At 39.0% G+C, this 20,955-nt stretch overlaps 1 protein-coding gene across 19 annotated transcripts in view; it reads right to left on the minus strand.

Annotated features, from left to right (window-relative positions):
- PTPRT (protein tyrosine phosphatase receptor type T) overlaps positions 1–20,955 on the minus strand; it is a 713,818-nt gene that overhangs the window by 590,945 nt on the left and 101,918 nt on the right. The gene's annotated exons all lie outside the window — the stretch shown is intronic.

Here is a 20,955-nt window from a genome sequence, read left to right on the forward strand (position 1 = left end):
TGATAAACATGAAATCACCAAGCAGAAGCTAACACTTTGAAGCCTGTTGGGGAAGTGGAAAGCCTGGGCCAGAGATCTAACAGGCTATCCCACTGGAAGATGTGCTTGTCTATTGTGACTAGATGTAACACTTTGCTATATAATTCTAATTTAGGTATATGTTTGTAGGAAGAATGAGCATAGAATAATTCAAAGCCTATATAAGCTGTGATACTGAGGGCGGTGAATTTTTCTGTGCTATCTGTGTTACTGTGTTTTTGCAACCTTGAGAGCTGTGACCTACATGACAACTCTTACCACTTCATCAGACAAAGGCAGAGAAGTGTCTTCTCCCCACTTCTCTGCATTGCCAGCATGGAGACCCCTGGACCCCAACACATGACTTTGAGCTACTTCCAACTGGACTCTGTGGGGTTCTGTGCCAGCAGCGTGCAAGCAGTGGAGAGAAACGGAGCCCTGAGTAGTTAAGTGCACACCTGATCCCTCATACAAGAAAGCCAGAGGAGACAAAGAGGAAGCAGGGGACAGCAGGGAACCATTGTGGGAAGGGATATCATGGTCCCAGATGATAGGGAACATAGAATGATGCTGTCCCACAATTTCCCCCGCTGTCCCTCGCTTTACAAAGGAACATCCGATGCGATCCCTGAAAAAACCAAATAGATTTAGACCAGCAGATATAAAGCAAAAAAACTTCAATCTTCTACAATATACAGAAGAGTAGAAATCATACCTGTGTTGGGCAGTCACAACTACAGTATGTTCCTTTGAGAGCTTTGCAAAATGTCTATGTTTAAAGGAGGGAGGATCAGTCTGTAGACAAAAGTGATACTACATGTTCCAGCTCTAAACAGTAGATAAAAATAGTATTGTCTTTAAAATGTTAAAACTATTTTTGGTCCAGTAAAGCATCAAGGTTTACAATTGTATTTTTATGTTGTTGGGGGGATCAAATTGTGCCGACTGTATACCACCTTGAGTCGCCTTCGGGCTGAGAAAGACAGTATATAAATACGGTAAATAAATAAATAAATAAATAAATAAATAAATACCTTGGAAGCTAGTATATGGTAATTTGAAGAAAAGGTGGTCTATTTTTGCATACAAAATTGTTTTAATATATATTTGTCTTTGCTGGCAATGTGCTTATTTTTCAGTTATCACAAGGTTAACAAATTTTACAAGAAATTTACAACAATTCTTTTTGTAGCTGGTAATGAAAGAGATCTAATATATATTCATTTCAAGGCAGAACTTGAAAAAGTGACAAATAGAATAGCAGGAGTTACTTAGCAAAGATGAGAGATAAATTGGAACTGGCATTTTCCTTGAAAGAGGGAATTGCCCTGTTTTGAGAGGTACCTAGACTCAAACTGGCAGAGTGTCTTAACATAAAAAAGCCATCTCTCCCTGTTCTGATTTTATGTGCCAATCAAGTGAGTGCTACCCACGCATTTGCAACTGGAGTCTCTTTCCTGCCTCACACATGCAGCAAGCAGATTAAGAATGTTGATTTGACTGGCAGGTGAAATATAAACAGATGACAGATTCTCTGAACTTTAATACAATGCAGCTTCAACTAAAATACATCATGGGGTGCTATTCCACAACATGAACTGCTTTGAAGTCTCTATTAAATCTTGTTCTGCTTAAGTAAAAATAAATTTGGGAAACAAAAAATATGGCCACAAGAGGCCAGAGCCACACACACAACCACCCTGAATGTATGTGAAGCAAATCACAGATGCCCCTTCCTGGGTCCACTCTCCCCATCCTGATCGCCTTGTGACTGGCTCCACACTGGATTTAAGTATTATTTAACATACAGAACAGCTGCACTGTATTCTAGAATAAGAAACAGAGGAGGAAGCTCCATTACCATCCTACCTCCAAGTAGGAACTTGAATTTAGGTAAAATAAATTCAGTGTGGTACAGTGATTAAAAGGTAATGCAATTCTAGGCTGCATCAATAGAAATAGTGTTGAAATCAAGGGACTGATAAGAGTAAGACCTAGGAGCACTAGTTTTGCGAGGGAAACTCCCAGGCACCAACACTTCAGGATTTTGTAGGCTAAAGATTTTTAAAATGGACAATTAACCAGGGTAGCTCCAAGAAAGGAAAACACAGGTCAAGGACATGCTGATTTTGAAGCAAAAGCCATTATTTCTTCATTATGAAGATGGGAAAAGCAATATATATTCAACAGAATATCTTGTGTTCTATGTAGTCTACTTCTCAAAGGAAAAAGCCAGGGAGTAAAAACCATACTTCTGATCTGTGGGTGGTTCAGCTAAACATAAAGGGACTTCAGACTATGACACACATGGAATTTCTTGACCTCTGAGTTGAAGAACAGTCAAGTAAACATATTCTCCCCCTCCCTTCCATCTTTCTCTCCTGCCTCTCAGGAACTCTTCTTTTGTTGGAACATATCTGGAGTCTGTAGAAAATCTCTGCCTTTGCTTTGCCCTTTTGGTTGTACTCAAACTGTCCCTAACTTGTGGGCTATCACATGAAGTGAAAGAAACACCTCTGGGTGGGACAAAACATTGCCTTAACATTGCCCCATACGTTTCAAAGTAAAATTCCAGTGTCTACTTTAAAATGAGGCTTGCCTTCATCCAAGATGGCCAGGGCTCCAGGATATCATTCCCTACCCTGTCTCTTGTAGACTAAGGCAACAGGCAGCTCTTTGCCTAAAATCTTGCTTGTAGGTCATATTGATGGAGCACAGATCACAACAAAACTTAAGTAAGCAATAGGATGACTTCATTCTCCCAAATGAGTCATTGGTAATCCTAATCAAAAAAGGCAATAAAGTCTACCTGTTATACTTAAATTTTACATGGTCTGTGAGACAGATTGTGGTACTCAGTTTGCTCTATGGTTCGGATGTAGGTCTGATTCATGCTAAATTATGTTTTTATCATGAGTGAAATCTTCCCAATTGTTCTGCTGAAATAAGAGGTTTTGTCATCAGGAAAGTATGAATCTTTCTTCCTCCTTGTAACTTCCTCACCATATGGGGGAGTTGGAGGACTTGCTGAAACATATTTTCTGTGGATGGATATGCAGAGATGGGAAAGAAGAGAAAGGTCTCTTGCCTGAGCAGATGTCCTATCACTGGATAATGTCTTATACTTGCAGATTGTAATTTTCATTTTTACAATGACTTTCACTCTCTTAATGCATTGTAAGCCACATCAGGAAGATTAATGCTGAATGGTGACTTAATTAAATAAATCACTGCCACAGCCAGCCAGACCAACCCAAATTGGGCTGTCTCCAACATATATGGCTCATAATGAGATGGATCCTGCTACATCACACTGATGTCCTCTTTAGTCCAGCTTCTCATAGAAGACATTTCCAGAAAGGCTACAAGTAAGACGGGAGGGCAACAGTACTCTTCCTCTGTAATTTCCCAGTAACTGTTTCAAGTCCATGTGAGGCAGAAGGAAATCTTTCTCCGAGAGAACAGCCTTGTACTGAGAAACAGCAACTTTTTTAAAAAAGAAAGGAAAAACAAACCACAGTAAATGGACAAAGTAGGAAAGACAGGCATGGAGGAATGAAAGCATAGTTTGGAGGGGATCTAAATGGTTAGTTCTCGCAAAATGTTAATGGTCACCTCTTCACTATGCAATTCATGCAGCATAGCACAAAAGTGGGGCATCTATTGTGTGCATGCACATTTGTTGTGGGCTTGTAACATCTTGGCAACCTGGAGTGGTCCACAGATGTTAAATGCTATTAGAATACTTCAGGGAGCACTCATGAAACACTGTTATGTCAAGTTCACAGCTGCCGCTCCCTGAAATTCAGTGATGAATTTGGCACAAAACATACTTTTATACTGCTGAGTTTTGGATGAATTTAAAATGATATATAAGTATCTGTGGTCTGCTTAAATCCTCATGCTAAGTCTAACTGTGGCTTACTTAACGAAGTTGCTCTGTCAAATTAATACAGACGGTATCTTTATAGAAATGTTAAGTAAAATGATGCAGATTATGGAGTATACTAATTTTGGCAGAACAGTTTCAAACAGAAAGCATAGAGCTGTCAGGAATGGAAATTTGGAAGTGATATAATGTTAGAATATTAAAAAGAATTTCTTTAAAGAAAGCACACATGCTGTTCTAATATCTGTATAAAATTACAGAATAAAGATGATTTAAAGAGAGTGGAGGGAGTTCATTCAGTGCACAAAGTTAATCCCACAAAAGGAATCCAGGACAAATCTACCCTTGTCAAGAACCACAGAAGTTTAAATGCTTTATTGATTACTATTGCAAATATTATAACACAAAGAAAACTATAAATGTGACAGAGAAAGAGCGCGACCCTATTCGTACTATGTAATTATAATAGTATGATTCTACTTTAGCTTTCATGATAACATCTTATGAAATCCTGGTGTTTGAAGTTGGGTGAGGCAATGAAGCTATCCAAAAGAGTATTCTAAATATAGGAAGTTCCCAAGTTGCAAACACCTAACTTACAAAACAACTCATAGTTAAGAATGGGGCTGAGACAACAGGAATTGAGAGAAACCTACCCCTCAGAAGTAAAATTCTCTCCTGGAAGAATTATCATGGGAAAATGGTGTCTCAATTGAAGCTTTCTCATCAATCGTTGTTTCCACAACAAGCCAAATTTGTCAAACACTGAAAAATGTACCTGTTCCTATCTACATACAAATACAACTTAAGAAAAATCCTACAGAACCCATCTTGTTCGAACTTGAGGATTGCCTGTACTCTCCTCTAACTGCAGATCCCAGGATTCTATGGGATAGAACCTAGACAGTACACAATTATAACATTATGATTCTACTTTAACTGTCATAATTTCATCCTATGGAAACCTGGGATTTGCAGTTTAATGACAGTTATTTAGAATTCTCAGTCAAAGAGCTCTAGTTCATCACCAACCATAAAGTCCAAGATTCCATGGGATATTACTATGGCAGTTAAAGTACAATTATAGTTTTATAACTGCTCCTCTCAAGCAGCTTCAACCAATTGTAACATGAGACTCAACTCTCACCCACCTTTGCTTAAGCAGCCCAACAACTGTGTATTTGTAAACATACTTCCTCAGATATCCATACACTGTCCTTGTGCCAAACAAGGAGCTTCTGTAAAAACACATGGACAAAGGCAGTTCCTGGAACACTTAATGAAAGCCATGCCAGCCAGGCAAAGAAAGGACTGTGCCAGGAAACCTTCTGAGTTTTCCAATGCTCTGTCAACTCTCGGGGACCTAGGATCCACATGTCATCTCAAGACCGAATCTTCTGTCATGAATACACAGTAAATCATTTGTGTTTGCATGTATGCTCACATATACATAATCCTCGTAAGCATATTGAAAGCAATCAACTGCAGAAAACCTTTTTTATTAAACCAAAGTTTCACAGAGGTCTCACATGCTTAAAACACCACCTTTCTCTGTGGGAGAAAAGGGAAGTGCATTTTCTGCATGGATCACAAAGGGATGGGTTGCACTAGGAAATTAACATATGGAAGTGTAAGCATAGTCAGTTTTAAAATACCCGATAGTATGAAATCCTTGAAATCCACATACTGTCAGATAAGACAGAAATTGGTTAGATAGATTGACATGGATAAAGCTGACTTTCTGTGCTCATACACACAGCTTCCTATGTTGATAAATATGTTGCCATGATTTCAGCCAGAGGACAAAAGAATGGAATGCTGTGAACAGAAACCTAAACCTCAAAACATTTTCAAAGAAGAGTTTCCAAGACTGTGTACTCCTCTCTGTGAGCTGCAATTACATGGAAGAAGTATTCTAATAAATAAAGGAACCCAGTAACACCTTTGATGGTAACCAGGAAGAAGGTATTTCTAGTACAAGCTTTTGTGGATTCCATCCATTTTATCAGTAATTGATTAAATGGGCAAAGTCCAAGAGAGCTTATGTTTGAAACAACTTCTTAGTCTGAAAGGTATCCTCTGTGCTATATTGAACAATTCTATATTGCAGGGAGGCCAGGACATTGAAAATATCTGCATTCCTACCAGCAGGAACTTTGTCTAGGACTTTGCCAAACCTATCAGAATTCATTAGCTGCTGAATGTGGGTCGTTTTAATAGAAACTCCACTCTTGAAGAGTTGGAAAATGACTGAAACTGTACACAGCAGCAGTCAATTATACAGCAATGATAAGCACAGATGTTAAGTCCCCTATAGTCAAATGTTTCTCCTCATGCCTAACTTGCAAAATCTGGCAAAAGTTGGAACTACACCATAGGAGTAGATATTTCCGTCTCAGCGATGTTCCTGTAGATGTTGACTTCTTTTTTATGCAGGAGCAAGGGAATAAAATTATAATGAATCCATTTTCTCAACTATTGCAGTGTTTTGCTAATTGCTGGGGAGAGCAGGGAATCATGGATGGGAACAAAAATTGGTGTGGGTGCCACTCTTCATCGGTCCATTTACTACAAATGGAATGAGTATTTAAGAATATTTTAAAGGCTTAAAAGAACATGTGTGCTGACAAATCCTAACAAGAAAAATCTTAGGCTCACTAAAATCTATGCAATTTTGAGATTTATTTTGTGCAAAATTCATCAGTCTAGTTTGAACAGAAAAGAGTAATTTGTATACTGAAAAATCTGTTTCCTTCATAAGCAATGCTATAATTTTCAACTTATTCTGTGAAAACCTTGCACATAGTTGATTGCAAAGAAACAGGATTTTAAGCATAGGAAATAGAATTTTCTGTAGAGATAATATTTCTGCACAGAAATATTATTTTTGGTACAGAAAATGCTGTTATTACTGCACAAAATTATTTTTCCTGTACAAATCAAGCACATGAAACAGAGACTGGTGATGGCCAGAAGCTCTCTGACTGGCTGTCACATTGACAGGAATGATAATGGTGGCAGTCCAAGTATACTTCTGCTCTATACTGGCCCTAGATTTCTGTGTAGGTATAGATAAGCACTGGGATATAACTGATTTACTCGTGAATGCACTGGTTTATGTAAAATAAACTTTTCAGATGTCACTCCTGTTGAGGTAATCTTCTTTCAAGCAGATTCTACTCACATCTCAAATACTCTCAAAGGACCTCTCTTTAAACTTGATCGGAGTTTAAACCATGATATCTGTGAAGAGAATAGCTACTCTTCAGATATTTACATGAAATCCAAAATCAAGCATTGCCAACATTGTGCTGAAATTAACTTGGCATACAGTACAATGATATGCATGTCTCATCACAGGCAAATCTGACTAAGTTCAATAGGGCCTATTTTATAGGATTGCATCATTATGTAGGAACAAAGTTCAAAGAAGATAAAGAAATATGTGCATACATTACCAGTAAACATGTAACTTGTGAGAGGTTGAATGGATATGAGGAAACATCTAGCCTCAAATATAATAAAGCAAAACATTATTCACCTAAAGAAAGGTCTAAGCTGCAGCATAAACCTTTATTCTCAATCATACTCTTAAATAACAGTGAAATAACACAGTGGGAGGAAAAACTGTTGAGGCAAGCAGGATCTTTGACCAAATGCTTTTCAGAGATGTCATTACTTATAAATGAAATTCCAGAACAGGAGTCCCCATCCATTTTGGGCCCCAGGCAAATCATGACAGGTTTTTAATGTGTCATGGATTAGTCAAAGAATTCCCTTGACTTTCTCTGTACTTACTCACACACTGAAAGCTATTATATGCCACACAGATATGTATAAAACACCTACTTTTTAGCTGGCATATACCTTTAGTTTACACATAAGAACCTTTAGATCCCATAAAAAGGAGGTTTACTAAGTATAAAGATGAGACTTATAGAAACAGATCTTGTGACTTAGAACTCCATTTTCTCATCTATTTCTAACTTTGTTATCAATGCATTCATTTTATCTAAATCATATGTATTTAAAAGGAACAAAAAGGAAACCTCATGTTTCTAAGATACATAACAATTCAGGATTATTTAATACATTATGATCTGGTCATTCTGCATCTTAACTATGGATAAATGAAAGAAGCCCACAATTTTATACTGGAGAATGCACTTTTCACATGCTCAGTTATACCCTTTATTATCTTACATATGTGGCACTAAGCAAAGGTATTCAAAACACTGAAGGATTGACTCCACTGAAGCATGCTTCAAATTAAACCTTGCTACTAATATGACACATTCATAAACATGTCATGCTGAAAAATTAAATAGTAAAAGAAGCTACGGATTAACCTCCTGTCATGCTTACCTTCATCTAAGCCTAGTCACTGGCTAAGAGTACAGATGTTTCACTGCAAGGCGACCTCCAACAGTGGAACATAATTAGAAAAGGCTGTTGTTCTTTCCAGCTCATTTGGCCAGGGTGGCTGGGGCTTGGAACTAATGCCTACAAATGTCACAGTTTAATGGAAGATTCGACAACACTGGTATTTTTCTCCAAGACTGGCTTTTCTTTCCAAGCTGTGAAGGCTTCATTCTCTCAGCATTAATGCTACTCTGTGCCTGCCAAACATGCCTACCTCACAGATCAAAAACTTTCTCGGCTTTGGGATTCCAAGTCACCCCAAGCGACTCTGCAGCTCAGCTCCTAAAATTGAATTTAGTATTCCAGAAAGAATATTGTAAGGAAACAAATAACAGTACCATACATTTCAGTGCACAGGGTAAAAAGGCTGTAAAAATTCACTCTTATTTTTATATGATAATAAGCAAAAATTTGCTCAATGCCCAGAAATCTGGCATGCAAAATTCAAACATTCCTGTAATCCCTGTTTACAATACACAAAGAGAAATTAAAGGAGGATTAACTAAGCAGTGTTTGTGAATATTAATAAACCTATATTCCAAATCCAGGCTTTTAAAAAAGGCTGAGAGAAGATCATTTTCAAACTAATTTATATTTACCAAAAACCACTTTGTATGTGAAATTATTGGAACACTACATATTATGCTAAAAAAGGCTTAAAGCCCATTATAAAACCAAAGGATCATACCATTATTAAATTTCCTGAGCAATATGCAGCTAGCAGATGATAACGTGATGAGCACATGAAGCAGCCTTAAGCCAAGCCATATAGTAACTTCCTCTAACTCAGTACTTTGTGTTTCATCATACTCTCTGAAGATTCAGAGAGAGCTCTTGCAAACCTTACAACCCAATAAGCACTTTAACTCTCATGCATAGGGATTGAGCTGTAGACAACACAAGATGAAATAAAAAAGGTAAGGTGTGTGTGTTGAATTGCTTATTTAAGTTGACTCCAACCCCTGCTCTTTCTCCTCCTTCATCTGTCCTGTGCCCAGTGCTGTTCAACATCTTTTTAAGTGATTTAGATGAAGGTCTAGACTAGAGAGTGTACTCATCAAGTTTGCAAATGACACCAGATTGGGAAGGATAGCTAATACTCCAGAAGACAGGATCAGAATTCAAAATGACCTTAATGGATTAGAGAGCTAGGGGAAAACTAACAAAAGGAAATTCAACAAGGAGAACCATAGGATACTTCACTTAGGCAGAAAAAATGAAATGCCCAGATACAGGATGAGTGAGGACTGGCTCAACAATAGTACATCTGAAAAAGATCTTGGCGTCTTCATGGACAATAAGTTGAACATTAGCCAATGGTGTGATACAACAGATTAAAAAGCCAATGGGGTTTGGAGCTGCCTCAAAAGAAATATAGTGTCTAATAACATAATAATAATAATAATAATAATAATAATAATAATAATACATTTTATTTATATACCGCCCTACCTCCCCGAAGGGATTCATGGTGGTTTCCAACAAATATGGCAAACATGCAATGCCTGAAGAAAAACATACGACCAGTTTACATCAGGACAAAACACATTAGACAATAGAAAGCAACATAACTATAACTTAATAATCAAAATAGCAAAAAATAAAAATAAGAGATAAAATAAAAATAAAGTTAAAACATCATAAAATACAAACAACCTGATAAAACATACTAAAAATAAAATATAAAACCGAATATTGGAATGGATTTGCGCAGGGCAGTGTGATTCAGCTAACAGGTTTCATACAATTAACTACTAGCATTAGATGCTCTGTCTGTCAACCCAAATCAGCAGCTAATTAAACAAATTATCAACAGGTTAATAATAAAGTTCAGTATCAGTCTGTCTCTCCAAGACCTATCATGTCATCTAGGTCAACAGGTTACCAATACATATTTTTTTATACATGTACTCTCCGAGTTACACATATCCAACTTACAAATGGCATAATAAAGAATGGGGGAGGGAGAAAACAGGAAGGGGGAGAAACCTATTCCACAGAAGATATTAATTCCAGAAAGAGTTAACATGGGAGGAAAGTGTGCCAGATTAAGCTTTATGACCAATCCTCCTTTCCACAATAAGCCAAATTGGTCAAAATCCTATTATCAATTATCACAGGGACAGAAAGTGAGGTGGATCTTCTGAGCCGGAGCACTCACAGCAAAACAAACAGCACAGAGATGTTAATCCTTCCCTATGCTATTGAAAGGTAGAAGTATATGTTACACTTAAAATATTCCTGTTCTGACCTACAAACAAATACAACTTAAGAACAATCCTACAGAACCTATCTTGTTCATAACTTGGGGACTGCCTGTATTCCCTTTTACTCAGACATTTAAATATCTAGGTACAGTGCACATATCCTAAAAAGATCAGCCCTACAACCCTTCTTGTGACAAGGGTGCCTGGCTTCTTTCTACATTTTCTCATCCCCATCAGTACTGACTTCAGGAACACTGACAGCTGCAGCCCACATTATTCAGCTTAATTGGAGATCATCACTTGCTGGAGCTCAGATGGTTCATTAACTTGCCATGCCTAAATTCTGAGGATGGGACCCAAACCATGTAGTGAAAATTAAAAGGGGAAAAGAACACAGATGTTAAAAGACCTTGAGGTAAACAAAGAAGGTGACTTCCCTAAAGGTTTAAATAACAGAAGGGATGATCCTTCTCTTGCTTCCTAATATATGTGTGTACATATGCCTGTCAACTTATGGTGACCCCATGAATTCCACAGTGTTATCTTAGGCAAGGAATACTCAGAGGTGGTTTTGACAGTTACTTCCTCTGAGAAATAGCCTAAAGCACCTGGTTTTCATTGGAAGTTTTCAATCTCAGGACGAAGTGGAGTCAACCCTGCTTAGCTTCCATGATCAGATAAGATCTTATGCTTTTAGGATATATAGCTGTTTTGAAAACACAAGAAGTATGAGTTCTTCCCTTGACTTTCCTTTACCCGCTTTCCTGGGACACAGAGGAAATAAGTAAAGAAACATTTCAAAATTTTAATTCATTCAAGCCACAATACAGCTAAGGAGCACAAACTTTGAATTGGATCTAACTGGAGATTTTTAACCATTAATAGCAGATATAAACATATACTTTTTAAAAATTAAAGGCAAGTCAGCTTTGACCTATGGTGACTCTGTGAATGAAAGACCTGCAAGTCATCAACATTCCAGCTCAAGTTTTGCAAAATCAGGGCTATGGGTGATGCATTTTACTGCCGTCTACCGTGATAATCTAAAGATCTTATATGACACTATTCAGGTTTTTTTCACCTGTTTCCCATTTCCCCTACATGTATCCTCTTCATTGATCCAGAGGACTCCCTAACTCTCTAGAAATGATCATTTTGGGTACCTAGAACCTTTGTAACAATAGTGGAGTAGCTGCAGTGTGTTGGATGGGCGTGTTACCAAGCTTAGTGAATAAAACAAACTATTGTTGCAGCATATTATAGGAGGGATTATATCAAGAGAGATCCTTTCAGGAGGTCAGAAAAGTATGGCTTTTATTTCCAGCTGGGACCCTGGAGTGGAGTCCAAAAGCATCCAGAGCAAATGATAAAGGTGTTGACTATGACTTTTATACCCTCCAATTGCAAGCAAACAAAGAACATGCTTCTACATACATTGACATCATTCTCTATGTCACATTAGCATCATAGGAATATCAAATTCTATCTTCCAACATACAAAAGGCATGTCTCTGTAAGAGCAGCATACAGCTTACATTCATCAATCAAGGGGCCTACTTTGACCTATCATGAGGGAGATATAGGCTCCTCACTTAGCCATAGTCTCTGTTACTACTAGGACTGGTTTATCTCTATCCTGGAATGTTCCCCTCCCTCTTGCTGTGCCTGGACATAGCTTGCTTGTCCTGTCAGCATTCTTTCTGATACAGAGAGAATTTGATTTTTCTATACATTTCAGTGCTTGTAAAGTACATACAATTTATACATAAATAAATATCTATCTTTCCAATATCTCCTCATCAATTTGGGTTAGCTGCTCACTGCTGATGGTATTGACTGCTAGCCACAGGTGTTGGCTATTAACTACTAGTGTAGCCACAAGTTGCTACTTGATGTTGCTGGAGCTAGAAACTGAAGAAAGCAACTGAAAAAGCCAGGAGTGAGTGTTTGTCTCACCATACCAGTTCAAGGGCATCATGGATCACTTCATAAGAAAAAGTTGAACGGTTTGTTCCCCTGCCTTTGTTTTATCAAGAAGACTTCTAAAAAAGAGAGTTTTTGTTTTTCAATGTGGTGATGGTAACTGCTATGAACTGTGTTGTATATTTTTGAAATCCTTAAGTGAATGAACTACTTTCAGTTTCTACTTTAAATCACAGCTGGCTCAAACTTTTTTTTGTGAGGACTTGAGTTCAGGACACACAGAGTAAGAAAGAGCTGTTATATCCTTATTAGGATAAAGGCTAACCATCTTCCACACTCTGTGAATCAAACTATATGGGTATACTACTAACCATGGTTTGACAGGAAGGTAGTTGTTTAAACCACCTAATTCCAAGGAAGCCCCTCAAGTGCTGGACGAGTGCTTGGCCACTGTGGCTGTCTGGATGAGGAGGAACAAGCTGAAGATTAATCCCGACAAGACAGAGGTCCTCCTGGTCGATCGAAAACCGGATCGGGGTATAGGGTGGCAACCTGTGCTGGACGGGGTTACACTCCCCCTGAAGTCATAGGTCTGCAGTTTGGGAGTCCTCTTGGATTCATCGCTTACACTTGAGGCTCAGGCGTCGGCGGTATCCAGGAGGGCTTTTGCACAATTGAGACTCGTGCGCCAACTGCGACCTTACCTTGTAAAGGCTGCTCTGGCTGGGGTGGTCCATGCCTTGGTCACCTCTAGATTGGACTACTGTAATGCGCTCTACATGGGGCTGCCCTTGAAAACGGCTCAGAAATTTCAGCTAGTCCAGCAGGCGGCAGCCAGGATGTTAACTGGTGCTCCTTACAGAGAGAGGTCAACCCTCCGGTTCAAGGAGCTCCATTGGCTGCCATTCATTTTCCGGTCCCAATTCAAGGTGCAGGTGCTCACCTACAAAGTCCTAAACAGTTTGGGACCTGCCTACCTGCGTGACCGTATCTCCGTTTACGAACCCACACGCTCCCTCCGATCATCTGGAGAGGCCCTACTCACGATCCCACCTGCGTCGCAGGCGCGTTTGGTGGGGACGAGGGACAGGGCCTTCTCTGTGGTGGCCCCCCGACTCTGGAACTCTCTCCCCAAGGACATCAGACAAGCCCCAACATTGGCTGTCTTTAGGAAGAGCCTGAAGACCTGGCTGTTCCAGTGTGCCTTTCCAGAATAGGAAACTCCTGGCTTCAAGTCCCAAATGCACTTTGTTAAAGATTCAGGATTATCTGCACGTTGTACCTACCTCCAAATACCTCTACATATTACCTGTCAAGCTCAGTACTTTTAAATTTTGTCCATTACATTTGGCCCAGCCTTTTGGTTTTAATTGGGTCACAGTGTTATTGTTCTACTGTTTTATTGTTTTGCTTGAAGTTTTATTATTTGCTTATGAGTTTATTGTGTATTGTATGTTGTTGATTGTCAGCGGCCTTGGCCTTTGTAAGCCACATCGAGTCCTTCGGGAGATTTTGCGGGGTATAAATAAAGTTAATAATAATAATAATAATAATAATAATAATAATAACGTAAGTACTGTATAATAAAGAAACTTACAAAGAAGCTTACAAATATACAGCTGGCATATTTTCTAATTAAAAGGATATCCCTTGGCTTCAAACTTAAATGGACTCTTAGTGGGTGTCTGAGTCAGAGTCTCACAGATGTACCCCCCCCCCCCAAGAAGCAGCTACAGTTTCTTATTTTTCTATACAATATAATATCACAAAGTGACATAAATAGATTTCTTAGCCAAGAAGGCTTCTAAGCATTTGCCTGGTGCACTGCAGGTTAAATATCCTAATCTTTATTTAATCAAACCATTTACTTTCATATCTTCTTCTGAATTTCCTAGCTGACCCCATAATAATATATATTCTCAAGCCAATTGTGAAAAAAGCCCAGGTGTTGTTTGTTCATAGCCCTACCAAATTATAGGGAGAGCGCTCATTTGTTTCAGAGCTGCCAAATGCAACAACATTTGCCAAAGTTTCAATTTAATTCATCTTGTTCTGCAAAGCCCCATTTCCCTGAGGTAAATACTACTGTCTAATGAGGAAGAGTCATGCACAATTACACTGTGAAGCGGCAAATGGCCAAATAGCTTGCAAAAGCTGATTCCTCTTTACCCTTCTGCCCCCTCCCCTCTACCAACTAATTCCTGAAGATAAAGATCTGAGTAGCAATAACTTGACACTGATTTACACATCCCCAGGGGCTAATATATAAAGGCTACCACTTCCTAGGTTTCATGGAAATGACCACAATTGAAAAATATCCTGCCCAAGACAAAGAGAGTAGAAAATGGAATGCTGAATGTCATGTGGGATTACAATTATTAAAAGGATCAATGTGTCAATTTGTTGTAGATAAAACAGAGACTGTAGTACCTTTAAGACTAACACATTTCCTCTAGCACAAATATCTTTGGACACATAATCCACTTGTTCACCAGTGTGGGGTGTAATCTTGGAGGTTTGGGTATATATGCTTTGGAATGTAGATGGTAAAAGCAAGAACAAAGTTAAATGAAGAATAACATGTAATTCCAAATGTCTATTTTACTTATTACATAAGTGTTGCAGCCCTCAGTCTGAAATGTTGAGTTTGGTTTCTACATGCCTCCAAGGCCTGTTAGTATTCTTTCTTCAAGGGTATTTGTTCCCATACAAATCTGCCAGAACTTGGAGACCTCTGATATAGACATGATTTGTCTTGGAGACCTTCTTCTCCATGCTACTCTAAAATCTCAGATATATATGCATGAAGTGTGGGATAATCTGCTGTGACAATATAGCTCTGGAAAACTCTCCCAAATGAATTGTGGTATATGTTCTCTAATCTCCCTTTAACAGAGAAAGAAGGTATGTCTTTTTAACAGGTGTTTAGTGCATGATTGCCTAATTCTGGCATCACCTCACAATTTAATTTTAACAATATCTTAATTTTACTTCAATACCACTACATCAGTATTGTTTGAAACACTGCATTTGTTTCTGCAAGTTCTCAATATTATTGTTGAGTGGAAAATCAATGAGTTATTTTAGAGTGCTCAATGTATATTGTATATTTATTTCATCCTACTCCTCTAAACAACCCAGAAAAGGCCCAGGAGGAAGCAGGTTATTTTATTTATTTATGTATTTATTTACCACATTTATATCCCACCCTTCTCAACCCTGAAGGGGACTCAGGCCAGCCTTACAAAGGCAACAATTCAGTGCCATCTATTAATACATCAGTAAATAAACAAAAACATTAAAACCAGACCCATTAAAAACATAGCAGTTAAACATTAATTAAAATCACATGATTCAAATCATATTCCAGTGCCAGTCTGAGTCATTATATTAGTTTGTAGTCTCATACTGCACTACTCCTGTTGCTGACAGAAAGCCTGATCCCAGAGCCATGTTTTCAGGGTTTTTTTCCTGAAGGTCAGGAGGATGGAGCAGATCTAATTTCACTGGGGGGCAGTTCCATAGGTGAGGGGCCACCACTGAGAAGACCCTGTCTCTTATCCCCACAAGTCATGCTTGGGAGGGGGGTGGGAGTGAGAGCAGGGCCTCCCCCAATGATTTTAACCTCCGAGGTGGGTCATAGAGGTAGATACATTTGAACAGGTAAGCTGGGTTAGAAATGTTTAGGGCTTTATAGACTAAAGCTAGGACTTTGAATTGTGCAGAATGGCAGCCAGTAGAGTTGTGTGCTCCCTATATGCTGCTCCAGTGAGCAATCTGGCCACCACCTGAATGTGGCAACCCCACATTTATTTATTTATTATTTATTTATATTTACATTATTTATATCCCACCCATATCAACCTGCAGGCGACATAGAGTGCATTGCAGAAATCTATTCTCGATGTAACAAGAGCATAAACCACTGTGGCCAAGTCTGACTTCCCAAGGTATGGGCACAACTGGTGCACAAGTTTTAATTGTGCAAAAGCTCCCCTGGCCGCCACTGAAACCTGGGGTTCCAAGCTCAGTGATGATTCCAGGATCACTCCCAAGATGCGAACCTGTGTCTTCAGGTGGAGTGCAACCCCATCCAACACAGACTGTAACCCTATACCCTGTTCGGCTTTACGACTGACCAAGAGAACCTCTGTCCTATCTGGATTCAATTTCAATTTGTTCACCTTCATCTAGACTGCCAAGCACCAGTTCAGGACCTTAATAGCCTCCTTAGTAGCAGATGGAAAAGTGTGATAGATTTGAATACCATCTGCATACAGATGACATTGAACTCCAAAACTCCAGATGATCGCTCCCAGTGGCTTCATGTAGATGTTAAACAGCATGGGGGACAATATTGAGCCCTGCAGGACCCCATAGAGCAATGGCTGTGGGGCTGATCAGGTGTCCCCAACAACACCTTCTGAGAACAACCCTCCAGGAAGAACTTGAGTCACTGTAAAACAGTACCTCCAAGCCCTTTTCCCCACAAGGCATCTCAGAAGGATACTGTGGCCAATTGTATCGAAGGCCACTGAGAGGTCCAGGAGAACCAACAGGGACATACTCCCCCCTGTCTAGTTCCCTATGCAGATCATTCACTAAGGTGACTAAGGCTGTTTAAGTTCCATGTCCCAGCCTAAAGCAAGGCTGCGCCAGATCCACTTCCGTGTTTTAGGTAAGTGTAGAAGGGCCCTTAGGTAGGTTGTTGCCATGCTTCAAACTGAGGCCAGAACTTGTTTGACTAAGCTCAAGTGAAATGTGAATAAACTATAAATGTGAATGAACGATAAAAAGAAAATGTGAAAGCTATGGTTTGATTGGCCTCATCAGTTCATGAAAGGTAAGAGAAGATGTCCTTTGATCATTCTATTCATTCATTAGCTGAGGAAAGAAAGGAACACAGTGTCAAATTCTCTGATGTGAAATGCAAGTAAGGTTTTAGATGACATTTTCAAGCATTTCATTTTGTGTCCATTTTTAAATGTATTTGTGACTATAACCTTTTCATAGCACAGGACATTAACAATATAGTATTCCTGCATGCTTGGAAAGGGTAAATGATCTGACTTTATGGAAAAACCTTCCACATCCGTTCACAGATATTGTTCATAAAGTTATATGTGGAGGGCAACTGCAGACAGATAAAAAAGAGGCTTCCTTTGGGTTGGTCAAATGGGTTTTTTAAAAAATAAATAAAAGAGAATTAAAATTAAAAATTGAAAATACTTTTTAAAATAGGGCTAAGCCCCATGTTAGAAAAATGGAGCAAAACCAGAAGCAATTGTGTTCACCAGCGTAACCATTTTCCTTTCCTCTGTGTGGAGTTATATTGTTTGTATTCATGTCTATATCTAGAAATTTTAATTAAAAATGACCCCAAAACCTGAGTCAACATATCCAAAGGTCAGTGAGAGAACCGTACTTTAAGTGAAAACAAGAATCATCTCCTTGTCTGAATCAAGTGGGGAAAAATGAGAGCTTAGTCCAGTCCAGGGAAATTTAAATACATCAACTGCTCTACTCTTTGCATCACAGTGCCAAGTATGGCCTTTGAGAATGCTTGGGCAAGAAAATATGTCAGTGTTGGGAGTCAGAGGTGGCTGATGCTCTGAGGCAGTGCTATTGCTCCCTCCTCTGTGGAAGGATCCTCAACTTATCCATGGGGTCATATAAATATCCATATTTTTGGCCTCAAAACCTATCCTCGACTAATACATGAACTCAATTTATATACAAGTATATATGATAATTATTTATAAGTCTCTTTCAAAACTGTGGTTGGGAGAATGTATTGCTTTCATCAAAATTAGAGTCAAAACATCAGTTTCTGCCAATACTACATAATTTATTTGTGTAGTATCATTGCATACTCTTCAGAGTCAGCTTCCAGGATATTCATGCATTGATCTCTGTTTTTGAACTGATTCTCAAATTTTAAATGGATAGAAGTACAGGTGCTGCAGTATGCAAATGGGATATAAAACATTATGGTACATATGGTGTGGAGATTTCACTGATTTCTCTTGATACAAAAAAATTCCATCTCATGAGTTGCAATGACTGGGAGAAGAGCCAATAACTCTGCATAAGTATTATCTTTTGTTTGCCCAGCAGAATATTGAAGCAATATAATGATAATTTGATAAGAGGAACAGCAGAATATTGATGTAATGTAATGGTAATTTGACAAGAGGGACACCGGTACCTCTCTTGAAAATTAGTCTTTGAAAAGAGTGCCCGGCTAACAGGTTTACTCCTTATGGAAAAGTGGGGGGGGGGGGGGGGATTGGATCACAGTATAGGATCAGACATCAGTACACACTTAATTTATTTTTTTTTAATCCACAAAATCCCAAAATTAAAAACAATGATTTGTATATTCTAAACATGAACCATCACCATGTCAAAATGTTCTGGACAGATATAGGAAGAAAAAAGAATCTATGACTGGTCAAAACCCACTGTAACCACAATAATGCAGAAACAAGAGAAATATAAAGTTGGTTTCAGTGGGTCAGAATGGAAAACACTGTATTCACCAACATGTCCACAGAAAAAGCTGGAAACTGCAATCTGGGTGTGATATGCTTATTTTACCTCCCATAATTATCAATGTGGTGGTGTGGGGGGGGGGGGAGGAGGCTGACACGACTATGGTGTAGTAGTTTAAGTGCTTGACGAAAACTCTGAAAGAACTGAGCTCATATCACCATGGGAAGACATGGATAAATCATGTTTTCTCTGCCATCGATGAAGGCAATGGAAAACGTATTTTGAATTAATATTAAGAAGAAACACCCGAAAGGGTCACTATAAATCACGGTCAGCTTGAAGACAGACAACAACCAAAGTATCAATGGGTGGGATTTCTTTAAAAGGTAGAGAAGGGGGCCACAACATTTACTTCTTTTTAAACCAAGATTCAAGTTGGTTGGTGTACTTATAAAGAATCTCTCTGCTATAGACTCTCTAAACATCACTGCCAGAGGATTCTGTAAGGCTGGAATCATGTGCAAACATCTTGTGAAAAGCCATACCCAACTGCACCATACCGAAAACCTAGGTTTAATACTATTATAGTTGCAATCACTATGTAAAATTGGGGGGGAGGGGGGGATGAACATACAATCTTTTTTAGTAAAGACTAGATGGAGCTTGCGTCTGAGATGATAGGTACATAATTATAATAACTGGCTGTTCACTCTTGATTGATGAATCTGAATATGGAAAGATTTGAATGGGAATGCCTTCAGAGTCTTGCCCACCATATTCTATTTTTAGAACATTTATTAATACTTAAAAAGGGAGAGCATTCCCCATCACTGTTGATCCCTTTGGCAGGCGTGCCTTTAATTAATCCAGAAGGGAAAATGACATTTTTTCCCCCAGTACCTGTTTATGTTCACTTTACAAACAGGCAAAAGCTAATTACTTTGCAGTGCCAGTAAAATCCACCCAGGGAATATGGTGCTTTTTATCTAGTGCCAATGGCAGTGGGACTAGACTGCTTTGAATTATACCTAAGATCAAAGCGCGTCTGTGCTGTATTATCATATTTCCTCCTCCTCCCGCCCACTTTCCTTCTACATCCTCTTCATTCCGCAAGGCTGGTTTACATTTCAGATCATTGCATTTGCTAAGTTACTTGCATTTAATTAGCAGCCAACATCCAGCTTGTCACCCTTTCTCCCCACAAATCATAGCAACGTGAGCTCTGCTGTCATCCTAACTCAATAAATGCAACTGTCTTACATACTTTCATAACATGTTAAGCTGATTGTTACTCTTTTCCTTTTCACCTTCTTTATGGAGTGAAAGCTGCCAGGTAACTCATCTGCCAACAGTCAAGTCAGTAACAGTCATTCATACACACAGTGATTCCCTGTTTGCTGTCACTAATGAGAAGTAGGTGAGGTACAGAGCAGCATTAATTAGCTATTAATTGAAAGTCATTACCATAATAATGAAAACAAGTGTGAATATGAAATTTACTTTTTTCCTGTAGCATTTACAAAAGAAGGATTAATAAGGTAATTTGTATTAAACTCTTACTAACAAACCTATTAGGAATTCAATATACACAGCACATTGAATAGGAGAGCAGGAAAACATTCACTTTTGGACAAATACTGTAGGATACAATGTCCCCAAACAATAAAAGCATGAAATGTAGATAGTGGCAGTGAACAGTTCATATATTTAACAAGCTGTGCTGAATTACTGTAAATGTTACAGGGACCCTACACCTCGCGAGGTGCTTTACGCGTGAGTAGACCATGCGGAGCAGCCTCCCTTGGCTGGCTCACGCTGTCCATCGGGCCCAACGGATAGCGTGAGCCTGCCAAGGGGGAAGCAGCCCTGCGCGGCCTACTTGCGAGTAAAGCACCTCGCAAGGTGCTTTACGCGCAAGTAGACTGCGTGGAGCAGCCTCCCTTGGCTGGCTCACGCTGTCCATCAGGCCTGACGGATAGCGTGAGCCAGCCAATGGAGGGG

This window comes from Anolis sagrei, chromosome 4 (genome assembly GCF_037176765.1).
Source record: "Anolis sagrei isolate rAnoSag1 chromosome 4, rAnoSag1.mat, whole genome shotgun sequence".
Classification (NCBI taxonomy): Eukaryota; Metazoa; Chordata; class Lepidosauria; order Squamata; family Dactyloidae; genus Anolis; species Anolis sagrei.